At 45.1% G+C, this 22,131-nt stretch overlaps 1 protein-coding gene across 3 annotated transcripts in view; it reads right to left on the minus strand.

The window, feature by feature from the left end:
• The window catches only part of Rgl1 (ral guanine nucleotide dissociation stimulator like 1), a 243,937-nt gene that overhangs the window by 134,682 nt on the left and 87,124 nt on the right, over positions 1–22,131 (minus strand). The gene's annotated exons all lie outside the window — the stretch shown is intronic.

Consider the following 22,131-nt stretch of genomic DNA (forward strand, 5'->3'; position numbering starts at 1 on the left):
CAATCCCTTTCTGAACTTAGTCGAGCAACACCAGGAAGCGCAGGACTAGACCTCAGTTCTGCCACCCACACAGTATTAACCCCAGAAATGGGACCTCAGGCTTTACCCACTGGAGTGTTTGGACCACTCTATCCAAATGTGTTTGGCCTGATAGTGGGAAGAAGCAGTACTACTCTGCAGGGATTACAAATTTTTCCTGGAGTTATAGATAATGATTATCAGGGTGAGATTAAGGTAATGGCGCAGGCAATTCAGAACATAGTCACCATTCCTACAGGAAAGAGGATAGCTCAACTATTGTTACTTCCATTGTACCCTACTAATCACAAATATAAGAATCCTAAAAGAGGGGATCAAGGTTTTGGTTCCTCTGATGCATATTGGGTACAGCCTATAGTTAAACAAAAACCTATGATGACAATCTGGCTAGATGGAAAGGCATTCCAAGGCTTGGTTGACACAGGAGCTGATGTGACTATCCTAAAACAAAGTGATTGGCCTGCTACCTGGCCTCTGACCCCAACCTTAACCAATTTAAGGGGTATTGGCCAAAGTCAAAATCCACTACAAAGCTCTAAGGTGCTAACGTGGAAAGATAAAGAAGGAAATACAGGAAATATACAACCCTATGTCATCTCAGGCCTTCCCATTAATCTCTGGGGCAGAGATCTGTTATCCCAGTTGGGATTGATTATGTGCAGCCCTAATGAAGTAATCATGGCTCAAATGGTAAACTCTGAGCTTTCCCCAGACAAAGGATTAGGAAAAGGTGAAGATGAAATTATTCATCCTACTGAAGTTTATGGTAACAATGAAAGAAGAGGCTTGGGGTATTTTTGATGGGGGCTACTGATTCAGCTGCACCCCTAGGACGTTGTGCGGATCCCATCACCTGGAAAGGGGACTCGCCCGTCTGGGTGGATCAGTGGTCCCTAACCACCGAAAAATTACAAGCTGCCCAGTTGCTAGTGCAGGAGCAATTACAGGCAGGGCATTTGGAAGAGAGTAACTCTCCCTGGAACACCCCAATATTTGTCATTAAGAAAAAATCAGGAAAGTGGAGATTGTTGCAAGACTTGAGGGCTGTTAATGCAACCATGATTAAAATGGGAGCCTTACAACCTGGGCTGCCCACACCGGTGGCCATACCTTTAGGTTATTATAAAATAGTTATAGATTTAAAAGACTGTTTTTTTACTATCCCCTTACATCCTAATGATAGAAAACGTTTTGCTTTCAGTATTCCCTCTATAAACTTTAGAGAACCTATGAAAAGATATCAATGGAAGGTATTGCCTCAGGGTATGGCTAACAGTCCTACCTTGTGCCAAAAGTTTGTGGCTTCTGCCATAGAGGGTGTTAGAACTATGTGGAAGCAAATTTACATGATTCATTTCATGGATGATATTTTGATAGCTGGAAAAGATGGAAAACAGGTACTCCAGTGCTTTGATGATCTTAGAACAGCTTTACAGACTGCAGGGTTACAAATAGCACCAGAAAAGGTGCAATTACAAGACCCATATACTTATTTAGGATTTCAGATTAATGGTCCATGTATTATTAATAGTAAAGCCACACTGAGGACTGATTCCCTTAAGACACTTAATAATTTTCAAAAACTACTGGGAGACATTAATTGGCTAAGACCATATTTGAAACTTACAACAGGAGAATTGAAGCCTCTGTTTGATATTCTCAAGGGAGATCCTGACCCTAAATCTGGCAGGGCTCTAACAGAGGAGGGTAGAAAAGCCTTACAGAAGGTAGAGAATGCTATTTCATCCCAATTTGTAACTCATATTAATTATTCTAAGCCTTTATATTTTCTTATTTTTAACACTAAACTGACTCCTACTGCAGTTTTTTGGCAAACTGCACCCATATTATGGGTTCATCTTCCCTCATCCCCCAAGAAGGTTCTTAATCCATACTATGCAGCTGTAGCAGATATGATTATGTTAGGCAGAGATAACAGTCAAAAATATTTTGGAAAAGATCCTGATGTCATAGTACAACCCTATACAAGGCATCAGGTTGATTGGCTTATGCAGAATTCTGAAGTCTGGCCTATTGCATGTGCCTCATTTGCTGGTCAGATAGATAATCATTATCCACCAGATAAATTGGTTCAGTTTTGTAATCATCATGAATTTGTTTTTCCATCTCGTACTGCACATGAACCTATCAAGGAAGCATTGCTAGTTTTCACTGATGGTTCCTCATCAGGAACAGCTGCTTATGCCTTTAAAGATCAAGTAATCTCCTTTGCTACATCATCTGTGTCAGCTCAATTGGTTGAATTACATGCTGTTATTGCTGTGTTTCAAGCATTTCCAAATCAACCCATTAACATTTATACAGATAGCTCATACATAGCTCAGTCTATCCCTCTGCTAGAAACTGCTGCAAAAATAAAGCATTCCTCAGAAGCAGCTGATTTGTTTTTACAGTGCCAACAATTAATTTTGAGGAGAAAGTGTAAATTCTTTATAGGACATCTGAGAGCCCACACTGGGCTACCAGGTCCTCTCTCTGAAGGAAATACCAAGGCAGACCTAGCTACTCGAATAGCTGCAGTGACTTTATCAGATCAAAAATCTAATTTGGATCAGGCCATAAAGGCTCATGAGTTACATCACCTTAATTCTAAAACCTTAAGAGTTATGTTTAAAATTACCAGAGAACAAGCTAGACAAATTGTCAAACAATGTCAATCATGTGTTAAACTTTTACCAGTTCCTCATTTGGGTGTAAATCCAAAGGGACTGATACCAAACAGTATCTGGCAAATGGATGTTACTCATTATAATGAATTTGGCAAGCAAAAATATATACATGTATGTGTAGACACATACAGTGGTTTCATCTATGCAACATTACAAACTGGAGAAGCAAGCAAGCATGTGATTGCTCATATGCTTGCTACAATCGCTGTAATGGGTGTGCCTAAACAGATAAAAACTGACAATGGCCCAGGTTATACAAGCTCCAGTTTCCACCAATTTTGTGAAAGATTGGGAATACTACATAAAACGGGTATTCCATATAATCCACAGGGCCAAGGTATAGTAGAAAGGGCACATCAAACCATTAAATGTCAATTTGAAAAAATTAAAAAGGGGGAATGGTACCCTACCAAGGGATCCCCCAGAAATATCCTTCATCATGCACTCTTCATTTTAAATTTTTTAAATTTGGATTCTGAAGGAAAATCTGCTGCAGATAGATTCTGGCATCCTGATACAAAAAAAAAAATTTGCAACAGTCCTCTGGAAAGATCCATTAACTGGAACCTGGAATGGGCCAGACCCAGTGCTTATCTGGGGAAGAGGTTCTGTTTGCATATATTCCCAAACTGCAGATGCTGCACGTTGGCTGCCAGAGAGACTGATTAAACAAATAGACAACAATAACAAATCCAGGGAGGAGAAACCCCCTGAGAAGCGTATTTTTTCTTCACAGGAAACATAAAGATGCTTCACAATTGCCTTCAAATTGGAACAGATCAACGAGTAAACCTGACTTGGGAAGTTATCAGTGCTGAAGAAGACATCACCACCCATATTTCCAGGGTGGCTCTATTGGACTCTTGATTCCCTGACTTATGATTTAGTGGGGAACTAGATTGTTTTAGATTTAGTGGGAATTTAGATTAGGAGAAAACCCACTACCACAGTTACTATAGTTGTTTTTTGGGTTTGAGATTGACTAGAGCAGGAACAGGGATTTCCTTAGTTTTCTTTAGATCAAAGCTATGGTCAGTTTTGTATTTATATAGATTTAGATTCTGATATAAGACATTTATAAACAGAATAGAAGAGGCTTACACTTTTTACTCCTCTGATAGAGGGAGTTATGTGTTACCCTTAAAAAAGAGTGTTGCTTTTATACTGACTGTTCAGGCATTGCTAAGTCTCTTGTCTCTTGGGTTAATAAGGTTCAACAAACTGATGGCTTTTGTACGAGATACTATACAAATGAATCCCATACAGGTCCACTATTACAGGCTGGAAGTAGGGGACTCTGAAACCTCTGTCATCAAGACTGATGAGGATTAACCCCTAACTTACGCGCTAAGCCGGATAGTCAGTGACGGGTAAGAAAGCATACCGAGACCCTTGCCCCTAAAAGAAGGGAGGCCTCACCATCCTAAGACAGGAGCTCAACCAATGGCTGTTGAGTATCCAAGGACGGGAAAGGGAGGCTGGGGTCCTTTGTTCCAACCTAGGACAGGCACGGTTTCCGTAAGTTTTCCCAGCCTTCCCTTTTGAAAAAATTTAAAAAGGGGGACCTGTTGGGAGCCGACTTTAGCAGAAAGCGGCTAGATCAACTTTGCAGCCATCTGGAACCATATACCCTGACGAAAGATTTGGTTTTCAATAGCCTACAACAGCTGAAGCACACTCTGATATCCCACATATTTTGTGTTGCTGTTTACTGCCCCCAGCTGCAAGGTGCACGTGGTGGCCACGCCTGCAAGGTATTGCAGTTCACGTGCTGTCCACGTGCTATCTACGCCATACATGCCTGTAAGGCACACTTGCTATCCACGCCTGCAAGGCATTGCGGTGCACGTGCTGTCCACGCTATAGACGCCTGTAAGGCTTACGTCATATCAACACCTGCAAGGCACGTGGTATCCACGCGCCTACAAGGCACGTGGCAAAAGCCTATAAATAGCTCAGAATTCCCTTCAATAAACGAGACTTGATCAGAATCTCTGTCTTGTCTCCATTCTTCGAGTCTCTTCCCCTTTATCCCCACTCTCTCTCTCGCTAGACCCTGACCCTCGGACCGGAACGGGCAGTACAGGCTGCAACGTGGGGCTCCAGTAAGCGCAACAGTTTGGTGCCCAAGCGTGGGGGGTTCGTGACAAACACTCATGAGCAGAGCAGATGGCAGGCCTTTGTTCATTCTAGCTTGATGCCTGGAGTGGTTGGCCAAGCAGTTTTATACCTAGGACACATAAAAATCAAATTGAATCCAGGTATCACAACACGGGAGGAGGAAGGCAGACAGAGAGCTGTGTCCTCCATGCCACAGAGTGCAGCTGGAGAACAGTGCCCACAGATCAACCCTCCACCCCCATGGGGGGAGCGTACACATGCATAGCCCCACCTACCACCAGGAACTGCAGCATGGGAGGAAGAAGGCACACAGAGACCTGCAGGCTGCCATTCCACCCACAGTTCTGCCCGCTGGCACAAAGCATAGACAGGCCACAGACACCCACTTGCTAGAGGATGTCACCCAGGGGCCTGCCAATTGTGGGCCCTGCACCTTGCTTGCCCAGGCAGCACAGTGGAGCTGGCTGGGGATGGGGTGGGGGTGTTGGGGGGGGGGAGGAGCCAGTCCTGAGGGCATGAGTGAGGCCGAGCCAGCCTTTCCTCTCTCTCACTCCTCTGTGAAATGCCCTCTGCCCCTTGTCCTTGCCACCTGAGGCAGCTGGGAGAGCTGATCCAGGAGTTCTAAGAGTGGGTGAGCTGGCTCTTCCCCTCACCAGCTGTATAGCACTTGGGAGAACAGACCTTGCACCTCATCTGGGCAGCACAGTAGGGCTGTCCCTGATCAAGGGGGCACAGATTGATCTAGCCCCAAGGGCAAGAGCAAGGGAGAACTGGCCCCACCACTCATCATCCATGAAGTGTAGGAGTGAAGACCTCTTCTCCTAGCCACCTTCAGAGACAGCCTGCCCTGAGAGTATGATAGTAGGAGAGCTAGCGCTGCCCCTTCACTGGCTGTAGCACTTGGGAGAATAGGCCCAGCACCTCGCCTGGGCAACACAGTATAGCTGGCCCTGAAGGCATGGGTACAAGTGCACCAACACTAAGGGCATTCAGAGCAGGAGAGCTGACCCTGCCTCCTGCCAATAGCTGTACTGGGTGGCCTAGCCAGAGCAGTATTGGAGAGCTTACCCGGGTGGTGCAGATAAGGGACAGCCAGCATGCTGACCAGCTCAGCTACCACTCAGGCCCAAATCCAAGGCTCTGAGTTGGCCCACCCCAAAACCTGTTATCATTTTCAAATGATTGGGATATGTGAAAGGACCACTCCCACTGATTCAAAGCTGGAGGTTCTCCATGACACAGGGCAACATCAGGATAACCTGAAGGAGACCCAATGAGGACCCAATATCTATGGTGTCACAGAAGCCAGAGATCTTGAACCAGATCAATGGCTCATTTCGATGAACATTTGCAAGTGAAGATGTCTGGAGGGATATACTGTGGGACACACTGTTGACACACTACAGCTTCCCAATAGAGGTGTTTTCTATGCTTTGGGTGTGTGTGTGTGTGTGTGTGTGTGTGTGTGTGTGTGTGTTGGTTTGGGGATAGGTTTCGGGGGCAGATATAAGGGGGTGGGGAGATGAGTGGGTGAGTGGGACTGCGGTACATGATGTGAAATTCAGAAAGAATCAATAAAAAGTTTTACAAAGAAAGATATTATTGGACATATAAAGTGAACTATAAGGTAATCTGTCCTTCAAACATCCCACTTCCAAATGAAATGTTAGCAGAAGGGCCAGGTCAGAGTAAGAAGAGAGGGAGGGCTGTCACTGAATGACCTCAAATAACAATTACCACTGTTAATCTTGGTTATCAGTTAGATGGGACTGAAAGATGCTGCACTGCCTTCCTTTCCTGCTGCTGGCACTACATACCCTGAAATGGGCATCTTAGGAGAGAAAGGCCTATTTTAGCTCACAATTCCAGGCTGCCTTCGATCACCGAAGGAAGTCGGGCAGGAAGGTGAAGCAGCTGGCTACAGTCAATAGCAGAGAGAACACCTGCATGCAAATTCAAGCTCTGTTTACTGTCTCCTCCCATCCACTCCGGGACCCGACCCCTGGGAACGTACTGCCCAATTACAGGCAGGGATGTCCCACCGCAGTGAACATCATGGAGATCACCTCCCACAGACATGCACGCTCACGGGTCAATCTGACCTAGACAACCACTCATTGAGACTCTCTTCCCAGGTGATCCTAGATTATATGAGGTTGACAACTAAAACTAGCCCAACCGTCACAGATGCCCAGAAGATTAAGTGAAGCACACCAGGGAGATTCCAGGCAAGACTTATGAGATGGGATGTCCTGAAGACGTTGTCACTATCCCACAGGCAAGGGCATATATAAGACAGAAGAAAAAGGGTCTCTGCTGTGTGGACACTCCTACTCTGCTCCCTGAACTAGAAATTCCAAGGCAGAGATGTGTTAGTACTGACGCTCAAGATAGTAACTGGCAAGCAAAACTCAATGTAAATGGAGTGACTCAATTCATTATCCTACCCTAAGGTAGGAATTCATTTTAGGCATTTTCTCTAATAATACATGTGTCTTTACAATTAATTCTTTTATTAGTTCAATTTTAAATATATGGAAAAAAGACACAGGGAACACAAATATATAAAATCATATTCATTTTGCTACTGCCTGGAATTGACAAATGTCAAAAGTTTTTCACAGTACTTCAGTTTATTAAAGATTTTTTTTTTTTTTTTTTTTTTTTTTGGAAGCTGGAAAGATGGTTCGCTGGTTATAACAACAATACTGCTGTTGCAGGGGACCTGAATTCAGTGCCCAGCACTCACTTCAGATAACTCACAATCTCCTATAACTCCAGCTCCAGGGTACTCAACACCCTCTCATCCTCTTCTGGCCTCCATGGGCACCCGCAGTCATGTGCACATACCCACATATAAAACACACACACACACATGTTCACACACATATACATATACACACACAAAATTAAGAGTGAAAGATGTCTTAAAATAACTTTAAGGACTTTTCAAGGAATCAAAATACTACTGACTTTTGCAATCAATCTGAGTGAACTAGAGAAGAGAAAAATTGGGAACAATATTATGTTCAATCTTCCTATAAAAGCATTAATGTATGCATCTTCTAGAATTTTTAAAATCTGAGACTTGAATGATTAACTCCTTCCCAGAGTTAACACAGCCAGGAAATGCCAGGAGCACATTTAAACCAACTGCATTCCGATGCAAACTCCACGGTGCTTTCCCCTTTAGTCCTCACACCCGAGTTCTGTCCATGTCTGGAAGGAACTTGAACTTCCTGAGCCAGAGAACATGATTTACATATTTTATACATCCGTTCACTAAATGTATCAATGAAGTGCCTACTCTGGACTGTCTGCTGCTCTTGCTCCTCAGTGTGCAGAACACTATGTTAAACAGAGCACCCATGCATAAGCATTCTGCCTAACCCGACTACGCTGAAGAGGAGGAAATGAGGAAGTAATGAGGTCATGAGATTTCCCTATTGTAACACGTATATGCACATACATTTGTATTATACTATATCCATCAAAGCAAATCAAGAGGAACAGCAGCAAAAGGCTGAATGGACGGCCCTGGTTACGGTGACAGGTGGCAAAGCACTGGCCAGGTGGCTCCTGGACTCTGCTTGTGGTCGATCCCGAGAAGACTACAATTAGGTCTGCAGTGTGGGAAGACTTTATAAGGAAAGTATAAATTTTGTTTACACAATCAGACAAAGTGTGAAATGCAGGGCTGAGCACTTTGACCCTGCCCTCCTCTCTCTCTTCCCAGCCCCATCCTCCATGTCTGTGGCTCTGGAGTTCAGGTTTGGCCCAGCAAGGCCTTTGTATCTTCTTTCCTGTGCCCCTGCTTGCAGCAGAAAATGGCTGCCACCACCCTTCACTCAGAGATTACTGGTCCTCAGGTACATGCTCTGTACCAAGGGCTTGCCTATAGTCCTCCACTAAGCCCTAGTGTAAGCCCCTTGGAATTATTCACTTCACTTGTGACAATATTGCCCTCAGTTTGGAACTCTCTCGGTAAATTACAATACTTACGAACACCCATTTGGATTCCTGGCTCTTTTTGCCTCCTCAAATCTCCTGCACTCCCAATTCTTCCTTAGAAATCACATCTCCTCCACCTTGATAAGGCATGATTACCTCATCGCAACGTCCCAGTCTCCTTGTCTGCCATTTTTAACTGCTTTGGTCAACATTTTCTATTTTGAAACAATTCAGATTTGTTCTGGCATGGCATTTATCTTACTGAAAATGAATGTTTGCAATAACAATGAGCTAGTTTGTAAGCACAGCTGCCCATAAGGATAAACACGGGTGGGAGGAGGCCTCTGCTTACAGAAGACTCTTTTCATCAGCTACTCGTTTCTTTGTCACTGTTTCTACGATGCACATATGTTGCTGTTGAGTCTCAGAAATCCAGTACAAGTGAAAGGCTTCCTATTATTGGCAAGTACAAGCCCCACAATGAAAGTCATGGTTCTGCGCCTTGGAGCTGTTCTTGTTTGATGTCAGAGAAAGCAATTCCAATCCTGAGAGACGGAAATTGCCTCTTTGACACACCAAGAGAGTTGTTGATCTGTTCACTATTTGTTTGTTCATCCAACAAACATCTCAATATTATAATGACCCAGCTGTGAGCATGGAGAGCTTCATTCACAGGCACTCAGTGTACTAGAAGAGGGCACAAAGCAATGAGCAGCAACACAGGTACATTAAATACCAATACATGTACTTTAAGGAAACGCAGGCCAGAAAAGGGGAACAGGGAGAGGAGGGTGGGAGGAGAAAGTAGGGGAGAGAGGAGGGACAGAAAAGGGAAAGAAAACATGTGCTGTAGTTTGGACAGGACCCCTCTCCCACAGGCTCTGGCTCCCCAGCTATGGAGCTGTGTTTAAAGGTCACAGATTAGAACCTTTGTGAGGTGGCACCTAGCTTGTGGAAGTGCATCACTGGAGGGTGGACCTTGAGGGTTACAGTTGAGCCCCACTTCCTGTGCAGTCCCTCTCTGCTTCCTGAATGAAGAAGTGATATGACCAGCTGCCTCACGATTGAGCCATATTAGCCAAGGAACTCCTCCCACTGCCCCATGCTTTCCCTCCCTATCATGATAGGTGTCCCCTAAACTATGGCCCTCTCATCCTCCTTCTCTAAAGTTGCTTCTTTCCGAGTGTTTTAAGTAACTAATACAAGGAGGGAGGGAAGGAGGAAGGAAAAGGCTATGACTCCTTTCTTGAGACAGTTAACGGCTCAGTCTTCTTGTCCCTGTCTCCTGAGTGTGGGGATATAGGCACCATGATCACTGGGTGTTACAGTGTGGTGAGGGCGGGGGAGGAAACCCCAGGGTCTAAGTGATGAGCCAGCACTCAAATATGGAGAAGTGCATAGTGTACAGAGAGGGATGGTGTGAGGAGACATGGTGTGCACAGAGGCATGGTGTGCACAGAGGCATGGTGTGCACAGAGGCATGGTGTGCACAGAGGCATGGTGTGCACAGAGTCATGGTGTACACAGAGGTGTGGTGTGCACAGAGGCGTGGTGTGCACAGAGGCATGGTGTGCACAGAGGTGTGGTGTGCACAGAGGCATGGTGTGCACAGAGGCGTGGTGTGCACAGAGGCATGGTGTGCACAGAGGCATGGTGTGTGGGGAGACACGGTGTGCAGAGAGGCATGGCTATTGCCAGTAAAGAGTCTATCTTTTGAAGAATGTCATGTCACCTCTTTCCCACCAGTGTTCTTCCTTACTTCCAACTGCCCAAAACTTTGCCTATCTGAGATTTTCTTCATTTACAATTTTCTAAGATGGCTAGAGCAGACATTCTCAAGAAGACCAGGTGAATATGGGAGCTGCCAGACTGTGGGGGAAGAAAGGCTAGTGAAGGCATGGCAGGTACTCTCATACCTGAGCCCAAGGAAGAGAGGGTCAGCACCAGCTACTCACCATGGTGAGGAAAGTCCAACCTTTGCCAATTTTTTGACCCAATATTTGTATGGCAGAGACAAATTGACATAGTATCATCCTTCCTCATGTTTGCCCCTCAGGAAGGACAAGTCAGTCAGAAGGACAGAACTAACTCACTTGTCAACCTACTTGTTAAATGCCCACAGGAAGGCAGTCAGTCTGTAAGCCCTTCACCCCTTCCCTGCCTCTTCATGGCCTCAGAGGAAGAGTGTCCTCACACAAAGGATCCCTGACAAGCAACAGGAGATCCGGAAGTTTGGTTACTGCAGGCGCGCTTTAAGAAACAAGTGCTGCAGAGATCTGACGTGCCAGGTTAGGGGATACCCAGGGGATCCCCACATGCTCAGAGGAGAAGGGGAGGGGTGGAAGGAAGGATTGTGAGAGGGGTGGCTGGAGGAGGGCAGTGAACAGGATGTCAAGTGAGTAAATAATAAATAAATAAATAAATAAATAAAATTTTATAAAGAAACAAGTACTGACAGAATTGCTTTAAAATATTTTTCTTAGAGACTGAATGTTGAGAACCGCACTAGCCCACGTTCAGGTGCCAAAAATGTTGGGGCCTAGGGTGCCCCACTTTGAGCGGCCTAAAATGTTGGGACCTGAGCAAAATGTTGAGAACCGCATTAGTCCCTGTTCGGGCACCAAAAATGTTGAGGCTCTCTCCACTCTGCGCTTGGCGGCCACTGTATCCGGGTCCAAGCTGCCCCTCTGATCCGAGGGTGGGGGTTCAGCAAGAGAGAGAATGAGGATGGATTTGAAGAATGGAGACCAGACAGAGTGTGATTCAATCCCGTTTATTATTCAGTCTCTCTTCCTAGTCCAAGTTCCAAGTCTTGAGTTCCTAGTTCCTAGTTCCTAGTTGTACTCTCTGAAGTGTCTGATTCTCTCTGCCGTCTGCCTCTGCCTTTTATATGTCTCACTTCTAAGCCATGCCTCTAAGTTACACCTTTAATCATGCCCTTAGGTCCTGTCTCTAAATCTGATCTCTAGGTCACACTCTTAAGTCACACACTTTTAATCTCACACACCTTTAATCTCACACACCCAAGGAAAGTCCTGGGTATCTAAAGCAAGATGTTATCAGAGTGTGCTCAGCTGTTGTAGGCTATTGTAATCCAAGTCTCATGTCAGGGTATATGGCTCAAGATGGTTGCAAAGCTGATAGCCGCTTTCTGCTAAAAGTCGGCCCCCAACAACTGAAGACATCCAAGAGTGAATTATTTCAATAAACTGGTTTTCATGCCTCCCCCTGCCATGTCTTTTATTTAAAATAAATTTACTGGTATTTCCTTTGTTTTCTACATGAAAACTCAAAGAACTGCCCATGCTTGGTGTAGTGAAGGTAAGACTCACTCCAGGCAGGGGAGCCTAGGAGAGCAGTGTAGGCTGACTGTAAAAGTCAACATGTTTTCTAGGAGAAAGCCCTCTGCATGAGAAGGCTGGCTTATGTCCAAGAGGGGTTTGCCTTTTCCCATTTAAATACCTGCCACTGAGCAACCTAAATCAGAAGCCAGGATAAAATAAGGTTATAAACCACAGAGGGAACCTGTCTAGTTGAACTCAAGAACACTGCCCTGAGGAGCACACTGCTAAAGCTGGAATAGAAGAAGACCCAGGAGCTGGGCAGTAATGGCGCACACCTTTAATCCTAGCACTTGGGAGGCAGAGGCAGGTGAATTTCTGATTTCAAGGCCAGCCTGGTTTACAAAGTGAGTTCCATCCAGGACAGCCAGGGCCACACAGAGAAACCCTGTCTCGAAAAAACAAAAACAAAACAAAAAGAAGAAGAAGAAGAAGAAGAAGAAGAAGAAGAAGAAGAAGAAGAAGAAGAAGAAGAAGAAGAAGAAGAAGAAGAAGAAGAAGAAGAAGAAGAAGAAGAAGAAGAAGAAGAAAGAAGGAGGAGGAGGAGGAGGAAGAGGAGGAAGAAGAGGGAGGAGGAAGAAGAGGGAGGAGATGGAGACAGAGATGAAGATGAAGACGAAGACAACCCCCCAGGGGTTCTGACACACCACTGGTTTGCCCCAGACCCAACATAACTTGTACTCCTCAAAACTGTGCCATTTAACTGGATCCTGGTGTCTTCTGGAAAGATGGCCCTCTGTGAATCTTTGACAGGCACAAGCAAAAGTGCAGCCTGGTCCAATACAACAAGCATTTAAAAACAGAAATGATTGTAGGGGCTATGAGGATTTCCTGAATCTAGCAGACATCTTGAGTTCAAGCAATTGTCATACACTTGGACTGCCAGTGTGGTGTGACCATGTATTTTCCATGTATTAAATACAGTTTGTTCCTTCCCAAAGTCATGGCAGAGTTTCGTCCCATTGTGATACCTCAGACAGGGCTGGGAAGATGGTTCAGTGGGTAGTGCTCTTAGCTGTGCAAGCACAAGGACCTGAGTTTCCAACTCTAGCAACCATCTAAATGCTAGGCTGACTGACATTCCTTTAAGCTCAAAACTGGAGAGCAGAGACAGGAGAATCCTGGAGTTCCCTTGTGAGCCAATCTCACTAAATAGCAAACTTCAGGTTGCATGTGAGACTCCAACTCAAGGGAATAAGGCAAGGAACAGTAGAGGGACCCCTTGTCTTAGCTGGGGTTTTATTACTGTGAGGAGACATCATGACCACAATGACTCTTATAAAGAACATTTAATTGGTGCTGGCTTACAGTTTCAAAGGTTTGACCCATCATGGCGAGAAGCATGGGGGCATGCAGCAGACAAGTTGCTGGAGAAGGAACTCGGAATTCTCCGTCTAGATCCACAGGCAATAGAAGGAGCCTGTGTCTTGCACTGGGCATAACTTGAGCATATATGAGACCTAGCCACACCTACTCCAACAAGGCCACGCCTCCTAACAATGTCACCCCTAATGGCCAAGCATTCAAACACAAGGGCTGTTCCTACTCAAATCACCACACCCTTGAAGTCTTCCTCTGTTCTCTGCATGCACATACCCTTACACACCCACATATGGACAAACACACCCACACTTCTCTCATGAAAGGGAGGAAAGAAGGAGTAGAAATGTAACCTAAAAATGGTGTTTAGAGGCACAGACTTTGAGAGATGAGAATTAGATTAGTCCTCACAGGGGAGGCTCAGTGATTAAGGACATAAAGTAGAAGAAAATCACACTAGCTTGTACTGTCTGTCCTTTGCCAGGTACTGCCTGGAGTTGTATTGGAACTCACCATTAAGAAAGCTATTGCCAGTGTAGATGAAGGAGGGATGCCCTCCTCTTCCCTCATCTCTTGCCACCTATGGCAGGAAGGAGAGCTGGCCCCAGGGTCATGAGAGTGGGAGAACTGGCCATGTCCCTCACTGGCTTCAACACTCAGGAGAGCAGGCTCTGCACCTCTCCTGGGCAGCAGGGTAGAACTGGCCCTGGTTGAGGGGTTTCCAGGGAGCCAGCCCTGAAGGTATGAGAGCAGGAGAGCCAGCAGGCTGAGCAGCTCAGAAACCTCTCAGACCCAGATCCAGGGCTTTGAGTTGACCCACCTACCCTCCATCTACCTATTGATGAACTGCTGGAGTGCACGGAGGGGTCAATTCTACAGATCCAAAACTACACCATCTCCATGACAAAGATCAACAACAGGACATCTGAGAGGAGTCCCAGTGGGGTTCCAGTGTGGATAGAGTAGCAGACACTAGAGCAGAAGCAGACTCGTACCAGACAAGTCATGAAATGAGTATTTGTAAGCAAAGAAGTGTGGAGAAAAGTCTACGCTGTGGGACACACTTCGGCTTCCACAATGAGGGTGGGTACAAGGGAAGAGGGAGATGAGTGGGACTGGGGTGCATGATGTGAGATTCACAAAGAAACAATAAAAAGTTAAAACAAACAACAACAAAAACCAGAAAGCCACTGGCAGATAGAGCCCTGCAGCCCTGGACCAGAACCATGAGCTAAAGTAAGCCTTTTCCAGTTGATGGCCTTGTGATATTACAGCAGGAAATGGCTGAGGGCAGTGGTACTCTTCCCCCACAGACAGTCAGTAGTACTCTGCCTGCCATGTATTACACATTCGGCTCTACTCCAAGAATCCCCACGCTGTAACTCAATTCTCGCTGGAACCCTATCTCTATGCCCAACTTACAGTTGAGAAAACTAGAATACAGATGGAAGAATCTGCTGATTCTGTGTGGCTCCAGAATGATGCTCTTAGTCCCTCCCTGCATATTCTTCATTCAGTGAGTACTGGGTGCCTGATCTGCTCCAGACACCGAATAATATTTGATTTGATTCAGATGAGTATGACAGAGACCCTGTCTTGTGAGACGGCAATGTACAAAAATACCTCTCACATGATGAGCTTACAAGACAGAAAAGCACAGGAGTGTCCCTAACCTGACCAGAGGATATCAAGGAAATCCTCCTTCAAAAAGAAATAAAAAGAGACTGTCTAGTCTAATACCAATGCAAACTGGATCAAAATGAAAGTTTGACTTCCTGAGTTTTTCCTTTTACTTTAGACCATGGAGCTGATGGAACGTATCATGAAAACTTGAGAGTCTGACCAAAAGGACCAATAGAGAACACTGAAAAGTCATAGTGCATATTAGAGCCAGAGAAACTTCCTTGACTACAGGTACATGCCCACAGTAATAACTGTGCTTCAAGAACTTTGTTGTAAATGCTTTAAATTTTCCTGTATTTTACAATAAATTGGTATCTTTAAAACTCTTCCTGGCCATAAAACTACCTCCCAGGAATGCTAACCAATTCTTAAAGGTAATGGGCCAGCAGCAAGACTTGCATAAGTTAACTAACCACCCCAGAACTACTGCCTCTCCCTGATCTTACAGTTATGAGATACTATCCCTATCTCAATCGTACTGGGCTGGGTGCCAGGCAGCTAGAATCAGCCCAAAGCCAAGTGAAATTCCTCTCACCAGCCAATCCTAAACTTTCACTGGCCCTGCCTTGCCATACTAGCTTAACTACCATATAGGAATGGTTTAAACCTCTCCCCACTTACTTCCTGAACATTACTCTCTTCTCATACGGCTTTGTGTGACATGCTTTATCTCATGTGATCATGACAAGCTGGCTTAGTTTTTTTCCCCAAAAGTTTCTCATGTCCCTCTCATGACCACACATGACTGCTTAACTAACGAGCACAAAACAAGGACATGTGATGTGCTTCTGGGCAGCTCTATGTCCAAGGAAGGACCAGGTATTGAGGGAATCAGTGAAGCATACAAGTTCCAGCCAGGCTGTTCAAATCAATAGCTTGGAATAAGGAGCATATCTCCGTAACTCAGACAAGGCTGCAAAGAGCTTCGTGTTTCAGGATGCCATTTCCAACATGTGGGGCTAAAAGAAGTACCGAAAGATTGATACTAATTGAATGTGTTCCCCAAAGTTTGTAACCTGGAGGGCTCTCCAGCCTTTTCTGCCACATGGGGACACAGCAAAATGTCAGTTGTCTGCTACCTGGAAGACAACCCTCACTGGAATCCAACCATGTTGACCCTGTGATCTTGAATATCCTACCTCCAGAACTGTGAGGAATGACTGCCTGCTAGTCACAAGCTTGGTTGTCTGAGCTGCTGCCTCATAGCTGCCTAAACCAAGACAGATACTACATAGTGAGACCTAAACAGAAACTTCATCACAAAGACTGCCAACAAGGTCAAGAGTGGAAAAGGTGGTGGCTTTGATGGGCCCATGGGTGTGTGTTTACAGGACACTGCAGAGCCATGCTCTCGGAGAACTGCACTGCTGTGCTAGGACCTGGGCTACTGCCTGAGCCAGCACAGACTGAGGTCTACACACAGAAAGTAAACAGAATCAGACTGATCCTAATTGATCTTCACAAAGAAATCAAAGTATAGAATTGGAGATACTTTAATATATTGATAAAATACAAATCCTTTCCACTTCCCTACACATCCACTTTCATGTTCTTTCTCTCTCTTACAAAACAAACAAACAAAAACAAAGCCACCAGAAAGGCCATGGAGTCTGACTTGCCAGCCACAGTTCTTACTATAAAGGAGGCGCTCAGTAAGTTCTATCCTCCCTTTTACAGACTGCAGCTGAAGTGCATTCAGTCTCAGTCCTCAACTTCTCATTCCTGGTGATGTCACCTTGACTCATCTCAGATGTCATGCCTCAAAGCATTTCATGCATTAATAACTTCCTAGCAAGTAAATTTTTGTCTCTTTGCCTCATATGAAAACTTTGGCAGACAAAAAAAAGAAATTCACAAGAACTGTAAAGAAGACTCCAGACGCTGCCATCAACCCTGCCTTTAGGTCGATGGCTAAAGAGCTGGATCCTCAGAATTTAACACAGCACGCCCACTGCTTGTCCAAACTGTCATCCAGTTTTTAAAAGATCCCTCTCTTCATGTCCCTCATGAGTGTGATTTAATCCCCGAAGCATGCATGATGAACACATTACTATTTCCTCCCCTAAGAACATGATGTGACGACACGAGGTGGGGGGACGGAGGGGGGGAGGCTGTTCCTGAGCTGGATAAAGGGAGAAAGGTCACGTCCTATTTCCATTCAGGCCCTTGGCCCTTCACTTTCACACAGAGAAAGTCTGCCCCAGAGCCAGAGAATATCGTGTATTGTAGTGGCCTTCTCACACATGCAAAAACCAAATACAGATTAAGTCCAGAGGTTAGTGACAATCCTATGAAGAGTCAGCCAGCAATACCAGAAAAATAATAATAAACTAAATCACTATAACTTAGTGCTACCTCAAGAACACATCAAATTTCAAATCTGTGTGTGTCTATCTCTCCTGTCTCTGTGTCTATCTCTGTCCCTGTCTCTGCCTCTCTCTCTCTCTCTCTCTCTCTCTCTCTCTCTCTCTCTCTCACACACACACACACACACACACACAGGACAGAGGACAGCACTGTGGTGGACATTACCAGTTAGAAAAACATCTGACTATTAGATCATGAAAACACTCACGTCAGTCAGGTATTTATTTCGGTCCGTGTCTAGCAGAGCGCCAGCACTTTGAGGTTTATAAATGAGGTGAACGTAAGGCTGAAGAGCATGGTCTCTAGGACAGTTTTATTGGGAACATCCCCAAATCATCCCTAGTTTAGCACTGACTCGCACAGCAGGGCCAGCGAAGAGAAAGGGGGTGTAAGGGAGAGTGGTCTGGAAGCACTCTGGCCATTCCACACAGGTCTAACAGACTTTCTGAAACCTAAACCACCACATGATGAAGCCCCGTTGACTCCAGGGCCCACAGCTTCTGAGCGAGATCATGAAGCTCCCATTACTCAGTTACTCTCAGCATCCTCTCTTTTTTCTTTTTTTCTTTTTTTATTGGATATTTTAATTTTTTTTTACATTTCAGATGCCATCCCCTTTCCCCATTTCCCCTCCCTAGAACTCCCCCATCCTGTCTCCCCTCCTCCTTTTTTGCTTTTATACCATTTTAATTACATGAAAGTATTAAGGTCAATTCTAGGTTGAGGGACTAGCAATACAATAGATGCAAATAGTCAAAGAACAACCAAAGCAATAAACAAAATTCCATGAACACGCCCGTGATCACTGTTTCTAAGGGCTTATCAGGATGACCAAAATATCTGAGCCTACTTCCTTGTTCTAGCCTAAGATTTAGATTCCTGCCTGAAATTACTTCTTTGTTCTAGCCTAATGTCAGATTCCTGCCAAGCGGCCCAGTCAGCATCCTCTCTCGACACTTCTCTTCTGCTACAGACCCTCAAAATTCTAGGACAGAATTCTACACACAGATTTCCTTCTCCTAGGGATAGTCAGCCTAATTCCCTTCTAGAATTCTATTTGCTGGGCTGACTTCCACTTTTCTCTTAACCATGAACTCTGCCACTGCTCTCCTTGTCACCCACGCCCACACCAGAGTCAAAGCTACACTGTCTGCTCTCAGCTCACCTGTTGGCATTTTATCACCATGCCTACTCCACTGCCCTGCTGTCACCATCTTACTGATATAACTCCACCCCTCCATCCCAAGCCCATAAACCAAGATCAGCCTTATTGAATATGATGAACATATAACAAAACTGTTGAATGTGCACAGCTTGGTCAAGCCCAGTGCTCCACAAGTGTAAGGCCAGCTCTCAGAAGGCTAAAGCAGGCAGATTGTGAATCTGAGACCAGGTCAAGGCTACACAGCAAGTTCCAATCCATTCCGTATTACACGGCAAGACTTTGTCTCAGAAAATCCATAACAATAATAAGGAATTTATTTGAACTTATATAATAAGGTTCACTTGAAAAACTAAAAGCTATAGAGATCTTATAAAAATATTTTTCATGCATAACCCTTTTATAAAGATTATAATATATTCTATTAAAATATATTTTATTTATAACCTAAAATTAAATATTTGTAATATTTATATTTTAAGAGCATTAAATGGGATAGCTGTGATTAGTCATTACTCTGAAAATCAAATACTCAGCTCCACATATAAGATACTCCAGCCCAAAGCCGGGCAGTGGTGGCGCATGCCTTTAATACCAGCACTTGGGAGGCAGAGGCAGGCGGATTTCTGAGTTCAAGGCCAGCCTGGTCTACAGAGTGAGTTCCAGGACAGCCAGGGCTACACAGAGAAACCCTGTCTCAAAACAAACAAACAAACAAACAAAGATACTCCAGCCCAAAGAGGCAAATAAGTAATGATGCTTTGAAAAACAATGACCAAGAGCCCCACTCCCAGCCCGGAGACAGCCTGACTCCCAGGAGGTCCAGCATAACCGCATAACCGTGCTCACAGGTGAGAACCCCTGCCCCACCTAGCCTAACTGGGACCCCCACGGAGCCCAGCAGATGAGTGGCCTATCCACCCTGCTAGAGATACAGCTTCCTTTCCAGCCTGCAACTCCGCCTGGGGCAGACTGGGTGCTTCAGATCCCCTCCTACATCCAGAGACAGCTTGATAAGTGAATATTTGCCCAAAAGCTCAGAATACCCACGATACAACTCAAAGACCATATGAAACTTAACAAGAAGAAAGGCCAAAGTGTGGATGCTTCAATCAAATTTAGAAGGGGGAACAAAATAATCATGGGAGGCAGAGGGAGGGAAGGACCTGGGTGGCAGAGGGAGGGTGGGACCTGGGTGGGAGAGGGAAAGGGGAGGAAAAAAGTGGAGGCAGGATCAGGTATGGGAGGAGACAGGAGAGAAATCCAGAAGGCCAGGAGAATGAATAGATATATGTAGCAGGGGGCTACTGGGGGGAACCACTAGAAAGTCCCAAACACCAGGGGTGTGAGAGGCTCCCAGGACCCAATGAAGATGACATTAGCTGAAATGCCCAACAGAAGTGAAACAGAACCCGAAGAGACCATCTCCAGTAGATAGACATGGCCCCCAGTTAAGTGATGGGGCCACCCATCCATCTCAAAATTTTTAACACAGAAAACAAATTTTTTTTAACACAGAACTGTTCTTGTCTAAAGAAAATGCAGAGACCAAAAAAAAAAAAAAACAAAAAACAAAAAAAAAAATGGAGTAGAGACTGAAGGAAAGGCCATCCAGAGACTGCCTCACCTAGGGATCCATCCCATCTACAGACCCCAAACCCAGACACTATTGCTGATGCTGAGAAGTGCTTGCTGACAGGAACCTGATATAGCTGTCTCCTGAGAGGCTCTGCCAGAGCCTGACATATACAGAGGGGATGCTCGCAGCGACCCATTGAACTGAGCACAGAGTCCCCAGTGGAAGAGCTAGGGGAGGACTAAGGGAGCTGAAGGAGGTGGCAACCCCACAGGAAGAACAACAATATCAACCAACCAGACCCCCAGAGCTCCCAGGGACTAAACCACCAACCAAGGAGTACACATGGAGGGTCCCATGGCTCCAGCTGCATATGTAGCAGAGGATGGCTTTATCTGGCATCAATGGGAGAGGAGGTGTTTGGTCCTGTGGAGGCTTGATGCTCCAGAGTAGGGGGATGCTAGATCAGTGAGGTGGGAGTGAGTGGGTGGGTGGAGGAGCACCCCTCTTTGTTGGGAACCGCACTAGTTTCACGTTCAGGCGCCAAAAAATGTTGGGGCCTAGGCTGCCCCACTTTGGGCGGCCTAAAATGTTGAGGCCCTCTCCACTCCGCGCTTGGCGGCCACTGTATCCCAGACCAAGCTGCCGCTCCGGTCCGCGGGTCGGGGTTCAGCAAGAGAGAAAGAATGAGGATGGACTCGAAGAATGGAGACCAGACAGAGTGTGTTTCAATCCCGTTTATTCTTCAGTCTCTCTTCCTAGTTCAAGTCCCAAGTCTTGAGTTCCTAGTTCCTAGTTGTACTCAATCTGTTCTCTTCCAAGTGTCTAATGTCTACTCTTACTCCTAGTGTCTGAATCTCTAGTGTCTGAATCGTTCTCTCTTTTATATGTCTCACTTCTAAGCCATGCCTGTAAGTCGAGCCTTTAATCATGCCCTTGGGTCCTGTCTCTAAATCTGATCTCTAGGTCACACTCTTAAATCACACACCTTTAATCTCACACACCTTTAATCTCACACACCTTTAATCTCACACACCCAAGGAAAGTCCTGGGTATCTAAAGCAAGATGTTATCAGAGTGTGTTCAGCTGTTGTAGGCTATTGTAATCCAAGTCTCATGTCAGGGTATATGGCTCAAGATGGCTGCAAAGCTGATAGCCGCTTTCTGCTAAAAGTCGGCTCCCAACACCTCTTAGAGGCAAAGGGGAAGGGGGATGGGGTGGGGGGCTTTCTGGAGGGGAGACTGGGAAGAAGGACAACATTTGAAATGTAAATACATAATTAATAAAAAAAAAGAAAGAAAGAAAAGAAAAACAATAACCAAAAGGATATTTCCAGAAGTAAAAATACTTCTTTGGTGGTTGGCATATAGTCATAAAATTAATGAGAATGCAACACAAAGAGGGATAAAACACAGTAATTCTGAAAGAAGTTACAGAGCAAGAACAAAGAACGAGAAAGTATAGAGTGGGAAGGAGGCACAGAAAGAGGACGTGGGAAAATCTGAATCTGAGTTAACATGCACATAGAATAGTGGAAATGTTTGCATACTATTGGTAGGAGAACAAATTGGTATTACCACTTTAGAAGAACAAATTGACAAGCTGTAAATTTAAAAACCCCAAAAATTTGCTCAATAGGCATTAAAGTGGAAAGACTCACATACAGGCTTGTCTACACTCAGCTCAGCACAGCCTTCCAAGGCCATGTGCTTCCTTTATTATTTGCATTATCACACTGCGTTTCTTAGGAGCACCCTGCTGTTGGATATATGAGAAATAATACTCCTGAGCTTGCAAGCTATGGCCCAGACCCTGGACAGCTCTCTCAGGCAGTGAGAGCTCCCAGGTGAGCCCTTTGAAGAAACTCTTCACCTTCCAAC

The sequence above is a fragment of the Arvicanthis niloticus genome, chromosome 10 (genome assembly GCF_011762505.2).
Source record: "Arvicanthis niloticus isolate mArvNil1 chromosome 10, mArvNil1.pat.X, whole genome shotgun sequence".
Lineage (NCBI taxonomy): Eukaryota > Metazoa > Chordata > Mammalia > Rodentia > Muridae > Arvicanthis > Arvicanthis niloticus.